Source organism: Cyanistes caeruleus, chromosome 1 (assembly GCF_971803275.1).
Source record: "Cyanistes caeruleus chromosome 1, bCyaCae1.hap1.1, whole genome shotgun sequence".
In the NCBI taxonomy this organism is placed as follows: domain Eukaryota; kingdom Metazoa; phylum Chordata; class Aves; order Passeriformes; family Paridae; genus Cyanistes; species Cyanistes caeruleus.
The window spans coordinates 71,395,291-71,406,613 of record NC_141701.1 but is presented as its reverse complement, the minus strand read 5'-3'; the positions used below and the strand labels follow the sequence as shown (position 1 = coordinate 71,406,613).

Genomic DNA, 11,323 nt, shown 5'->3' with positions numbered 1-11,323 from the left:
CTTTAAACCAACCCCATATTTCAGCTGTTGCATGCTCACATTTTCTGTCTTTTGCCCCTAAGATTCCCCAGAGCAATAAAGACCTCCCTCTAGTTCTTGCCTCCTCAGAGTGCAGACTGACAGCCAACAAAAAGCTGTGGAGTGCTGTAGTCTCACCTCGGGTTATCCTGCTGCTGGAGTGTGACCAACTCCTGTCACGGGCCGATGTGGTAAAGCCAGATAAGCTCCAGCCCAATGCATTAGAAAATCCTCTAGGGTCTGACAGAACCCAAGGACTATCAACTACTGAGCAACTCAGTTACTGCATCTCATTTATTCTCTGTCATAACCTATAAATTATTTTTCTTTCATCTTGTTTTCGGACTTAGAGAAGAAATTTGAAGAGACAGCCTGTGTCTATCCCAGAGAACGTGACTGATCGCCTAACATGCTAAACTATGGCCTGGTGTCAGGGAACTGACTTGAGGCTGTAGCTCCCACTCCAAGAGCAAGACAGCTAAAAGTAAAACCCAACTGTGTGACATTGAAGTAATCCCATGTCTTCGGGACCACATGATGCTGGCAAGATCTGCACCCACTGACCCAAGCACAACCAGAAGTCTCACAGCACAATCCTGCCTTCTGCAGTTTTTCAGCAGAAGAACAATAGAATGGAAGGCAATTGCTATAAACAGTGATTTCCCAAATAGAGTAGTGTAACGTGTTGGTTGTGGGTGGGGAGACAAAAATTCACACTTGTGCTCCAGGTGCTTATGACACAACAGCAGAATTTATTATTCAGAGCTCCCTTAAATATTCAATTCAAATTTCCTGGGCTGTACAGCCATTGGCTGAGATTGCTCTCCCTGCCCAGCTTCCTGTCCAGTGATGTGCTGACTTCTCAGCTTGAATGGGGCTGGGTGAGGGTACTCTGTAACTTACCTGAGGACATGTTCAGGCGTGAGCTAGGCTAGCTGAATTGGACTTGTGTTATGGCCAGATTCACTTTGTCCCGTCCAGGCCAGCTGTACTGTGACAATACTGTGATAGAGGTGCATGGTTACATTATTTCAGAGCCACTCAGCTAAGCACTGCCAGGTATAGCATCACCATAGATGTGGTGACTTGTCATTGTATTTTCAACAGTGATTACACCAGTGATGGACACAGAGCCCTCTCCCAGTAGTAAGATTTTGCCTGATTAATATGGCCAAATGTGTACCAAATATCCCCAAACCTCTTTTTTTCACCCCTGAGAGCTTGAAGCAAAGCCATGGGAAATGCAGTCAGTTTATGAGAAATGCACAACTTATTGGCAAGGTATTGCTCTCTGCTGGAGGCAGTCAGAGGGCTGATATACAAATTTCCAGAACAATTTTCAGGCAGCTTCTCTTCATCACAGAGTTTGACTTCTGCTCAACCCACAATTACCCTTCATTCTGTCTTGGTTTCTTAAACAGCATTCTCTATGTCCTTGATATTTTGTATTGCATGTAGATGTTGAGGTGTTAGTAGCTGGGGGCTCCAGGTGTGGCAGGGAGGAGAAAGAGAAGCTCTAGAGTGTAACACAAAGCCACATGTCAGCCTGTGGAGCACTGCAATCCGGAGCAGGGGGAGAGAGAGTGAAGAGGAAAGAGTGGGTGGACCTACTGCTATTTACTGACTGCACATAGCATCCCCCTGTGCATCCTTCACATCTCTTTGTGCCTCTGGGTGGGGTAGATGAGTGTAAAGGAATGAAGGGGTCTAAAGGAATAAAGACCTTCTCGGGAAAGAAGAGAGAAAGGGTTTTTCAGTATTTGGGGTTTGGATTCTTACCACCCCAATCTGTAAAATAGATTGACAAGAAATTAATTCTTGGCAAGTTAAGTCTGTTTTGTCTGTGCCAATAACTGGAAAGCAATGTCCCTGTGTTTATCACTACCCATGAGTTTTCTCATTCCTAATTTTTGAATTTTTTTTTTATTTTCTCTTTTCATCCCACAGGGAGCATAGTGCTGAAATAAGTGAGCAGCTGGGTGAGAGTTTGGTTGTTAACTAAAACTAGCCCACCACATATTTACATCTGCAAGATATATGTAGAGATAAAAAAGCATAGCTGCTTCCAAGGCTGTAGAGGAAAATCCTAGGAGAGAATGAAAATAACTCAGTTTGCTCACAGTTTCAGCTGACTTCTGCTCAGTAATCCTTCTGTTCTGTATCAGTAAACCAATTGACATATGAAGCACTGGTATTTTACTCTTTAAAATGTTATTCTCTTTAGGATTTTTTTCTCTATCATATCAGGCCATAAACTCTTTGGGTGCTTTTCATACAAAATTGAAGGTTTATATTTACATTTGTAACTCTTTTGATGCAGCACATCAACACAAAAGATCGTTTTTCTTAGTCCAGTGAGACCCCACCTGGAACACTACATCCATCTTTGGGGTCTCCAGCACAGGAAGGGCATGGACCTGTTGGAGAGAGTCCAGAGGAGGCACAGCAAGGTGATGTTTCTGTGTATTCCATACGCAAATGGTTTCTCAGAGGATGAAGTCCTCATATACCTCATATATTAGTGAGGTCCTTTGGAGGTTTATGCTGCTTTTCAGGAACAAGGGAGAAAAGAAGCTTTAGGTTTAGTGATGTGTCTTTCTAATGGAGACGGACATCCAATCTGATTCTTTGTTCTTTCCACTTAGTTGCATGGAGAAATGTACTATCCATCAAGTAATAATTCAAACACAATTAATTTCACTAACATTTATATCATAGGCAGATTTAAAGGTAAAGTTTACTACATCTGAAAAAGCGATAAATTCTGCCCTGCAGGCTGGGTTGAACATGCTTCTCGGAGGATGTGGACAAGTTCACATAAATACTGCATTCCTGCTCGTGCATTTTGTTACCTTCTCACTAGTCACAAAAGCAACATGTTGAAGTATTCACATGGATATGGTGGAGTGCAGTACAAATGGGATTTTCCCACTGGTAAGGCACTACACAGTGCTTCAGGGAAATCCAGTAGAACACAGCTTTGTTAGGGATTGACACGGTTTCTTACTTGTGTGTGAACTGGCCAGACTTCTGACATTCCCCATTTTCTTCCTCTGAACACCTACAGTACTTATAGATGCTAGGCAAGTACAAGGGCTAGTCTCTAGTTAGAGAAAAGTAACTTTTAAACAAAAAGCTCTACAAACCTGCCTCCCCTCTACCTATTGTCTCTTTTCACTAACCTTTTCAGTCCTGCTCAGACAGATTTAATCAGATTTCCAGTTGAAGACAACACTGGGTCTGACCCCTTCTGGGTCTGTAAGAAAAAGCCCTGTTTTCCAGCAGTTACTTAGTGTACACTGTGCTGCAGACTCCCAGCTCTAGATAAAAATTCCAGAGAAAGAAACCCTGCTATCCTCCTAGCATCCTTTTAAGGAAAGACAATGTAGAGCATCTGTAAACTCCAGATAAAGAGTTACTGCCAAATATGTGCTCTGCAATTAGCATTCAAGTATCAAAAAGATTGCCTAATAATTATTAGTGACAGTTAGGGTTGAACCTGTCTTAGTTGTCCCTAGTCATATATAAAATTAATGTTCTAACCTCATTTACAACGAATTATACAATGAAGATCATAATGTTAAGGGGATATTGTGTGTTTGTGAGGTTAATTTTTGTCTCAAACACACAATGCTAGTGCTTTCCTATTGCTCATTTGAGAATATTTTTATTATTTTTTTCCCTCCATAGCATCTGTTTTAGAGAAGCAATATGTTTCTTTGCATTAAACAAGTGCTGTACGTAGGGGTTGCTGGCTTCGAAGCTTCAGCTACTTTCTTTTGCTTATGTGCTTTTCATTGTCACTGAAAATATTTGAAAAAAGGCATATTGCTTACCTCGGTATTTATAAACCAGTAGATTATTCTGAATGCTGCAGTTGCAAAGGTTTGCATTAGTCTCTTGCAGTTTCCTAACTATAAGACTTAATATAGTTGTGTCTATACCAGAAACATAATAACATCAGCAAAAGCAACTGAATTGTATCTAAACACACTTAAAAAGAGAGGCCTGCACAGTTGGTACAATTCCTATGCAGTCGTCAAAGCGCTTTAACAGTCCTCCCCCTCCACACTGCTGTTTTGCATGATGTTGTTAATGTCACATATACACAGTGTCTGCCTTCCATGTTAAGATTGTATGGTAGAAATTTTAGAAAAATTCATGTAGAAAAGGACCTCTGTAGGTTTTCTAGTCTAAATTTACTCTAAACAGAACCAGCTTCATAGCTATGTAAGGTTGCTCAGGACTATGCCCTGGGGTACACCAGGCACAGCATCACCAGCTGGGCAAGGGAGGTGTGATGGATTGGCATTTAACAAAAAGTGAGGAACACCCACGAAAGTTAAGGCTCTAAGAGAAGCTGCTGGAGGCTGCTGGGAGTTTCTTCTCTGCTTGAGACCTGGCCAATAGTGGGCCATTTCTCAGAATTGACAGTATTGTAGACCATTGAAAAAGTGAGATCAACTCTGTGAATAACACTTTTTAACCCTAAGCCCAGGAGCTTCTAGCTCTCTTTGTTTCCGGCGTTGAAAAGTAGCAGAACTCCATCTGGCTCCTGTTCCCCTCCCCAGGCACATGCAGCCCGGCAGGGGCTGGGCTCGGCCTGCCATGACTCTCGGGCAGGGGCTGGAGACTGTGCAACTTCACCCGGCCCCAGGCCCGGGCCAGGCTCTGCTGCAGCCCTCCCGGGAAGCCTCCAGGTCCTGTTCCAGCGGGGTGGCTGAAGCCTTTCCCGGGGCGGGGGGCCCGGCCCTAGGCGCTGCTGAGCTGAAATCTGACACCATAAATACCTGCCGCGGCTTGAGCCAGATTTTAACCTTTTCACTACCCAGATGAGACTTGCAGATTCAATCCTTTCTCCAGAGAGAAAAAAGCGAGACTGATCAGCATGTAGAGAAAAAACATAAACCATCAAAGTCAGTGAAAGAATGAGTCGAGCTTCAGATGGGAAGAGAATGAAGAGATGTTTAAATAAGCTGAAATACTCTTTTACTAAAGCCATGGGCATAGACAATAATGTTCTGAAAAACTTTAATTCATGAAAGAGTATTTGGGGAAGAATGAAGTATTTCAAAGTGTAAATCTGAGCAAAAGTATCCATTGATATAGTGGAGCAGATAGTAAAGTAGTTGTGATCCCATGAGATGCTGGAACAGAGAAAGAGAAGAGAGTTGATGGAGACACTTGACCCTCAGGGAAAAAAGGAGAAAACTTCTGTTCCCAGAGATGATAACAGAGACAGATGAAGGTGAAGATTAAGACAGATGAAGACCTTTGCCTTTGAATAACTCATCCTTAAAATTATACTCCATGAGGTCATGGCCCATGGACACACCTCAGAGTGCTGTGAAAATGGGAGGAGGGCATGATGACCGAGAGTTTTCTTCCAGGCAGCTGCTATCATGGAAATGAAAAGCTACAAAAAAAAATCTGTTTTCTTGTGGACAACTGTCCATGAAATGACAAAAGAAAACTCCTTTCTCTACAAAGACTAATGAAAAGACTATTATATAGTTGGTACTGTTTTAACCACCAAGTTTTGTCTCTATGTTGTCAGTTGGACAAGAGAATGGTTGGGAGGTGGGGAAGAAGGGTTTCTGGAGGTTTTATTGTGCTTTCTTATTCTTGTAAGTCTGTTAATGAACTTTCTTTATTCCTTTTAAGTTTTGAACCTGTTTTGCCCTTCTCCTAATCCATATCTCACAGCAAAAATAAATAAGTTTTCAAGTGATTTTTTAGCTAGTGCTTTTAACCACCACATTATTCTCACATTGACTGAGAAATTAATTTGGCAAATCTAAATTAATACAGGAGGGTATTTTCCCACTCTGCTCCGCACTGGTGCAGCCTCACCTCAAAAGCTGTGTGCAGTTTTGGGTGCCACAATATAAAAACACATTAAGTTATTACAGAGCATCCAAAGGTGAGCTGTGAAGATGGTGAAGGGTCTTGAAGGGAAGCTGTATGAGGAGGAGTTGAGGTCACAAGGTCTGTTCAGCCTGAAAGAGACTGAGGGGAGACCTCATTGCAGTTACAACTGCCTCATGAGAGGAGGGGAAGACACTGATCTTTGTGGTCCCCAGTGAAACAATCTCAGGGAATGACCTGCAGTTGTGTCAGGGAGGTTTAGACAGGATATCAGGAAGAAGTTTTTCACCTGAGGCTGAATACTGGAACAGGCTACCCAGAGGAATGATCACCGCACTAAGCCTGAGAGAGTTCACAAAGCATTTGGACAACACTCTCAGTGACATGCTGTGATTCTTGAGGCTGTCCTTTGCAGAGCCAGAAACTGGACTTTGATGATCCTTTTGGTTCCCTTCCAGGTAAGAATATTCTATGATTTCTGGTAAGGGAATGAAAATAATTTCTTCTTGAGGGAAGACAACTGCATGACTTTCTAGGTAGTGTGATGTCATTCAGCTGTCTGACATTAATAACAAAAGCAATAATATTTATGTCATCTAAACTGCAGAACTCTCTCTAAACTTAAGACGATTAGGTCTACAAGGATTTAGACATCTGTTGGGAGAGCTGAGAAATCTGATTAGGAAAGATTCCATTTAGGGACACCCATGAGAAAAGGGGTTGATACACTATATAGCACCACACTGAATACTACAGCAGAAAAAAGGAGAGAGGCAGAAGGGGGAATGGACAGTACAAAAGCTAGGAAATGAGGGGCTTGTATTTGGCTGTTTGCTTACTGGAGGAACAGTGTTGTTACTTTTACATCCTTTAGCTTTTATTAGTAAAAGTCTTTTTTATTTTTATATTTTCTCAAGGCCTACTTTATAGATGCAGCAGAAACCTTTCAAATAGTTATATTAACAACCAGCCATGAACCTGTCTCTATTCTTCCTCAGTTGTACCTTGTACCTTGTATTCAGCAGCATATAAAAAATTGTAATTGTCCTGAAGAGTCAACAATGGACTCCTCTATAGAAGCAACACTTCCAGGTGCTGTATATAAGGAGGCTGTTGGCTCTTTATCATCTGCTTTTGAACTCATTTTAATCAATGAACTCTTCAAATAAAGTGGGGTAGGAATAAATGATGACTGACATGTACTGTGTTTCAATGGTCCTGTCAGCCAGAACAGTCCCTGTGAACCACTGTTGCCACTAGAAAACAGAAGAGCTCAAAGACTGGTTTCTTTGAGCGCATATTTTTTATGTCAGACCAGAGCCTGACTCTCCCAACAAGTAAGTATAAAAGAGTGGCTAAACAAAATTGAGCTGCATGTGTCTCATAACTGTCCAATTGTCCTGATTCTGCAGACCCTTTCTCTGAAATTATTATATTACAGAAGGAAGGTTTTCACAGATGATTAAAATAAAAAATCCTAACACTAGAACTTGAGATATCAAGTTATGTCAAGAAAGATATCACTGGACCTGTGAGTTCTACAGTTCTGTACATAGAAACATGTGCATATATTTTTGGTTGTGCATCATCTAACCAAATTGATTTTAAGCATTTGAGTAAAGATTCATTTTATCATTTAGAGCTTGCTTGATTTTATTGTAAAATGAATTTTTTTTCAAAGAAAAAAAGAACTTTATCGTAATTGTATTTATGTATCTTTATTTCCTTTTGAAGGATTAGGATATTAGAAGCATTATAATAAAGAATTAATTGAAAATTAAAATTGTCATTAAAATTCTGTGGAATAGAGTACTGCCGAACTTTTTCTGCCAGGTTTTTTTTTTTATTATTTTATTTTTTCTCTTAATCTAGTTGAAAATCGATATTAATTATTACAGTGCATATTTGTAAAATATGTCATGGAAAATGTAATCTCAGCAGGTGTGATGAATAGTTTTTCACAGTTTTTCTACTAACAGAACAAAAACCAAGATTAATCTGCTTTTTAAATGCAGAATATTTTAAATAGCATTCAAAAAGAGGAAAGGAAAGATGGGACTAAGTTAATAACAGATAATAGAACTCAAATAATTATGTACATTTTACCCCTTAAAAGTTTAATTAGGCATTTTTTCCAGCACTGAATCAGTATTGCAAGATATGTAGGAACCATCTTGGACTACAAAGTAAAATTATTTGTATTTTCTCCATATGATACAAAGCAAACAACTATCTTGACACAAATCTTGAAACAAAATCCTGTTTGACATCAGGATTTCTGCCAAAACGTAGGTGGACAAGTGGGACAGCACTTGTCTTCTTCTAAAATTATACAACTTGATTGTTCTGTCAAAACAAAGTTTTCTAACCTGATGCACTAGCAGAATCTGCATTTTCTCAATCTAAATGTTGACAGGCTCTGAGGAAGATGAGGAAACTCATCTCTCACAAGAATAGAGAACAGTGATAAATGTATGAGACAGAGACACCACATGGAGATCAATTGTCTGAAGAGAAAGAATATGCATCAGTAGCTCCCGCGGCGACGGGAAGCCCGGAGCACCGCAACTTCTCTAGAGAAACAGCCCTGAGAAGGGCTGGGCCGAAGCGCGTGTGAGCAGCTTCGAGCAGTCGAGTGATTCCAGCTCAGCTCAGCGGTGGCAGGCAGGCGACACGGGAAGCAGGGACGAGAAAGCTGGTCCAGCGTTCCGCTAAGCACAAACCTTGATTCAGGCAGAGCTTTGGCGAAGGGAGCTAGCAACAGCTAATCTCCCGAACAGGCGAAAACCCGGGATATTTATAGGAGAGGAGAGGAGAGGGGCGGGGCGGGGCGGGGGGAGCCCGAGATACATGTATCGGGGTGGGACAGCAGGGGGGAACACCAATGCAGCACAACAGTTTAACACATCTAACTCAAAGGCCTCTGGGAGCGATACATTGTATCTCTCTGAGTGAAAGGTGTCTTGCCTCCAGGAGAGAGCCAGGATCTCCAGCTGGGCAGGCTCCTCCGCACCCACAAGTAGCAGTTCTTAGCTAAAGGAGGAGCAAGCAAGTGTGAACAGAATAATTTGGTCTTAATTCTGAGAAAAGAGAACATAGTGACCTACATAAACAAATATGTTTTTATATGGAATATAGATATCAGGTCATAAACACCCAGAATCATCAATGATTTATTTGAGTCAGATTAGCACAGAAAAACATAAACTTCAACAACATGCATTTTCACGAAGTTTTTTCATTAGTAGCCTAATTTTTACAGGAATAAAACATTGTTAGCTTTATTGACTTATTTTTCCCCGTTACTTAAGGTGCCTGCAGCTGCCAGCTCTCAAGCCCTTTTAACACCTCTCAACAGATCATATGCAGCTCAGGTTGAACACATTATTATGACAGATGTCACAAAGAGTGTCTGGAATTCACAGCCTAATGACCAGAAGCCATCTTGTATCCAATTGTGTGTGGTAACATTTTGTGTCAATTTACAGTTCAATCTTTGTGTCAGGATCATGAAGTAATTTCAAATTTACCTACCTGAAAAAAAAATCTCACAGATAACTCTGTATGGTAATTTTGTTCACTATGAAAATGAGATTGTATAACTAATCTATAACTCAACAGACAATGCCCAGCTGAGACTTGATTAGTTTTTTTTAATTGGGAAAGTAGTCATACACCATGCAAATCCTTCCAGCTCAAATCATGGCACATCTAGGTCAGCATACACCTAGAAATCTTCCCTTGGGATCTCAGACAGACTCTGAAGGAGTGTTTCTCATTCTAGATGCCACTCTTTCTGACATGAAGGAGAATTTCAGCTGAGAGCTATAGCTGCAAAGAATTTTCTGATAGGACAAAAGCCTGAGTTGATCATCTATAAAATGGAAGATCTCTTCAAGAGTTGTATTTGAATGTCTACAAATAAACAGGAGAGAAGCCATCTATCATGGGTGTATGGTATCCTCTCAACTCTGTGCATTGACAGATATATCTATAAAATTAATGCAGAAAAAAAACCAGAAGAAGTGTAGGATATGTTATTGAAATAAAATAAGTTACAATGTCAAAATTTTCCAGATAACTGGACAAATGTTTTATTTATAGGCTAGGGTGGAAGAAACTGACTGAACACTTTGCCCCTTGTTCAGAAAAAACTGAACATGAAGAGGATAAACAAGGACAAATGATAGTCTATCAGAACCATCAGCAAGAAAAAGAGCTTGCAACTTGGCTAAAATGTCTAGAGAAGCTGAGACTCTTCAAAAAGTGCTCATCAGTCACTGAACTTATGCCACTATAAGGAAAATCTTCTTCCAAGCAGAGCTGAAGATTTGTAAAAGCTAAGGCACAGATACATCTAATTAATGTAAAAGAGAAAAAATCTATAGCTTCAGTTTTAATCTTCATTATTTTTCAGATACCATAATAATATTATGCTTAGCTAAATAATAAGAATCAGAAAAATAATAAAATGGTGGCAGTGGTGATATTAGTGTGCAATTATTTATTCCATTTCATGCAAATAAGGAATCTTTTTCTGTATTGCTTCTTCTGAATTTCTTTGTTATAGTCAGGTCATCCAGAGTTTTTGCAGTCACCATTCTTAGAATGTTTCAAAAGTCACCAGAGCAAGGGTTTAAGCTACCTCATTTAGTTTTTTCATTTCGTTCTACTCAAAAGTAGAATGGGTCTAGACACCTCCAGAGAGCCTTTCAAAATAAATTCTTCTATGGCTCTGCAACTCTATATTTGAGTAATAAAATAAATGAGAAATCTGTGCACTTCTGAATAAAAAAATTGTTGTTCTTGTGGAGTGATTGAGTTTTGTCTGTTAAAAGTTCCCCATTTTCCCTAACAGGTTGTCTGATGCCAAATATTTAACTTACATTCTTCAGTCCTTTGCTATCTTCATAAAGGACATGAGAATGGAACCTGGAAAATGCAGCTGTCTTTTTGGCATCCTTAGCATTACTACAGACAGGAAAAAGATGTTCTTGACCTTATAGAGAAATAATTCGTTAAGGCAAATAAAATACTGATGTAGCATAAAGAATTGAAGCCCTGAGTCCCTTTAGGTAGGAATATAAATATTAATGGTTACTGCAGATTCTGCAAATAATTTTCTAATGTCCTGTCAGATCACAATTTATTTCATATTTTTAAATGAGGAGGTATTTTAATACACAGCTTTTCATCTTAGTTCCTTATTCCTAAATTCATTGCCTCCTAATAATTCTGTGACAAAGACAGTAGTGCTGTCAGAAGACATAGCAAAATGCATAATTTGCTGTACTCTACCAGGGAAATGCTTGCAAATGTATGATTTTTCATTACATTGTTTCAGTTTTGATGAACTAGTGCAGTGATTTGCTTTCCAAAAGTCTCTAGGAGCATCCCATTTCAGGATCCTTTGTGTTGAACTCCATAATTGTGGGGG

General features: G+C 39.9%; 1 long non-coding RNA gene across 1 annotated transcript; it reads left to right on the top strand.

The window, feature by feature from the left end:
- The first annotated feature begins 6,183 nt into the window (after window positions 1–6,183).
- Window positions 6,184–10,699, top strand: LOC147655586 (uncharacterized). Its single transcript, XR_015273792.1, has 2 exons — window positions 6,184–6,344; window positions 9,991–10,699. It is a non-coding gene; the product is annotated as an uncharacterized LOC147655586 (long non-coding RNA).
- The last annotated feature ends 624 nt before the right edge of the window (window positions 10,700–11,323 follow it).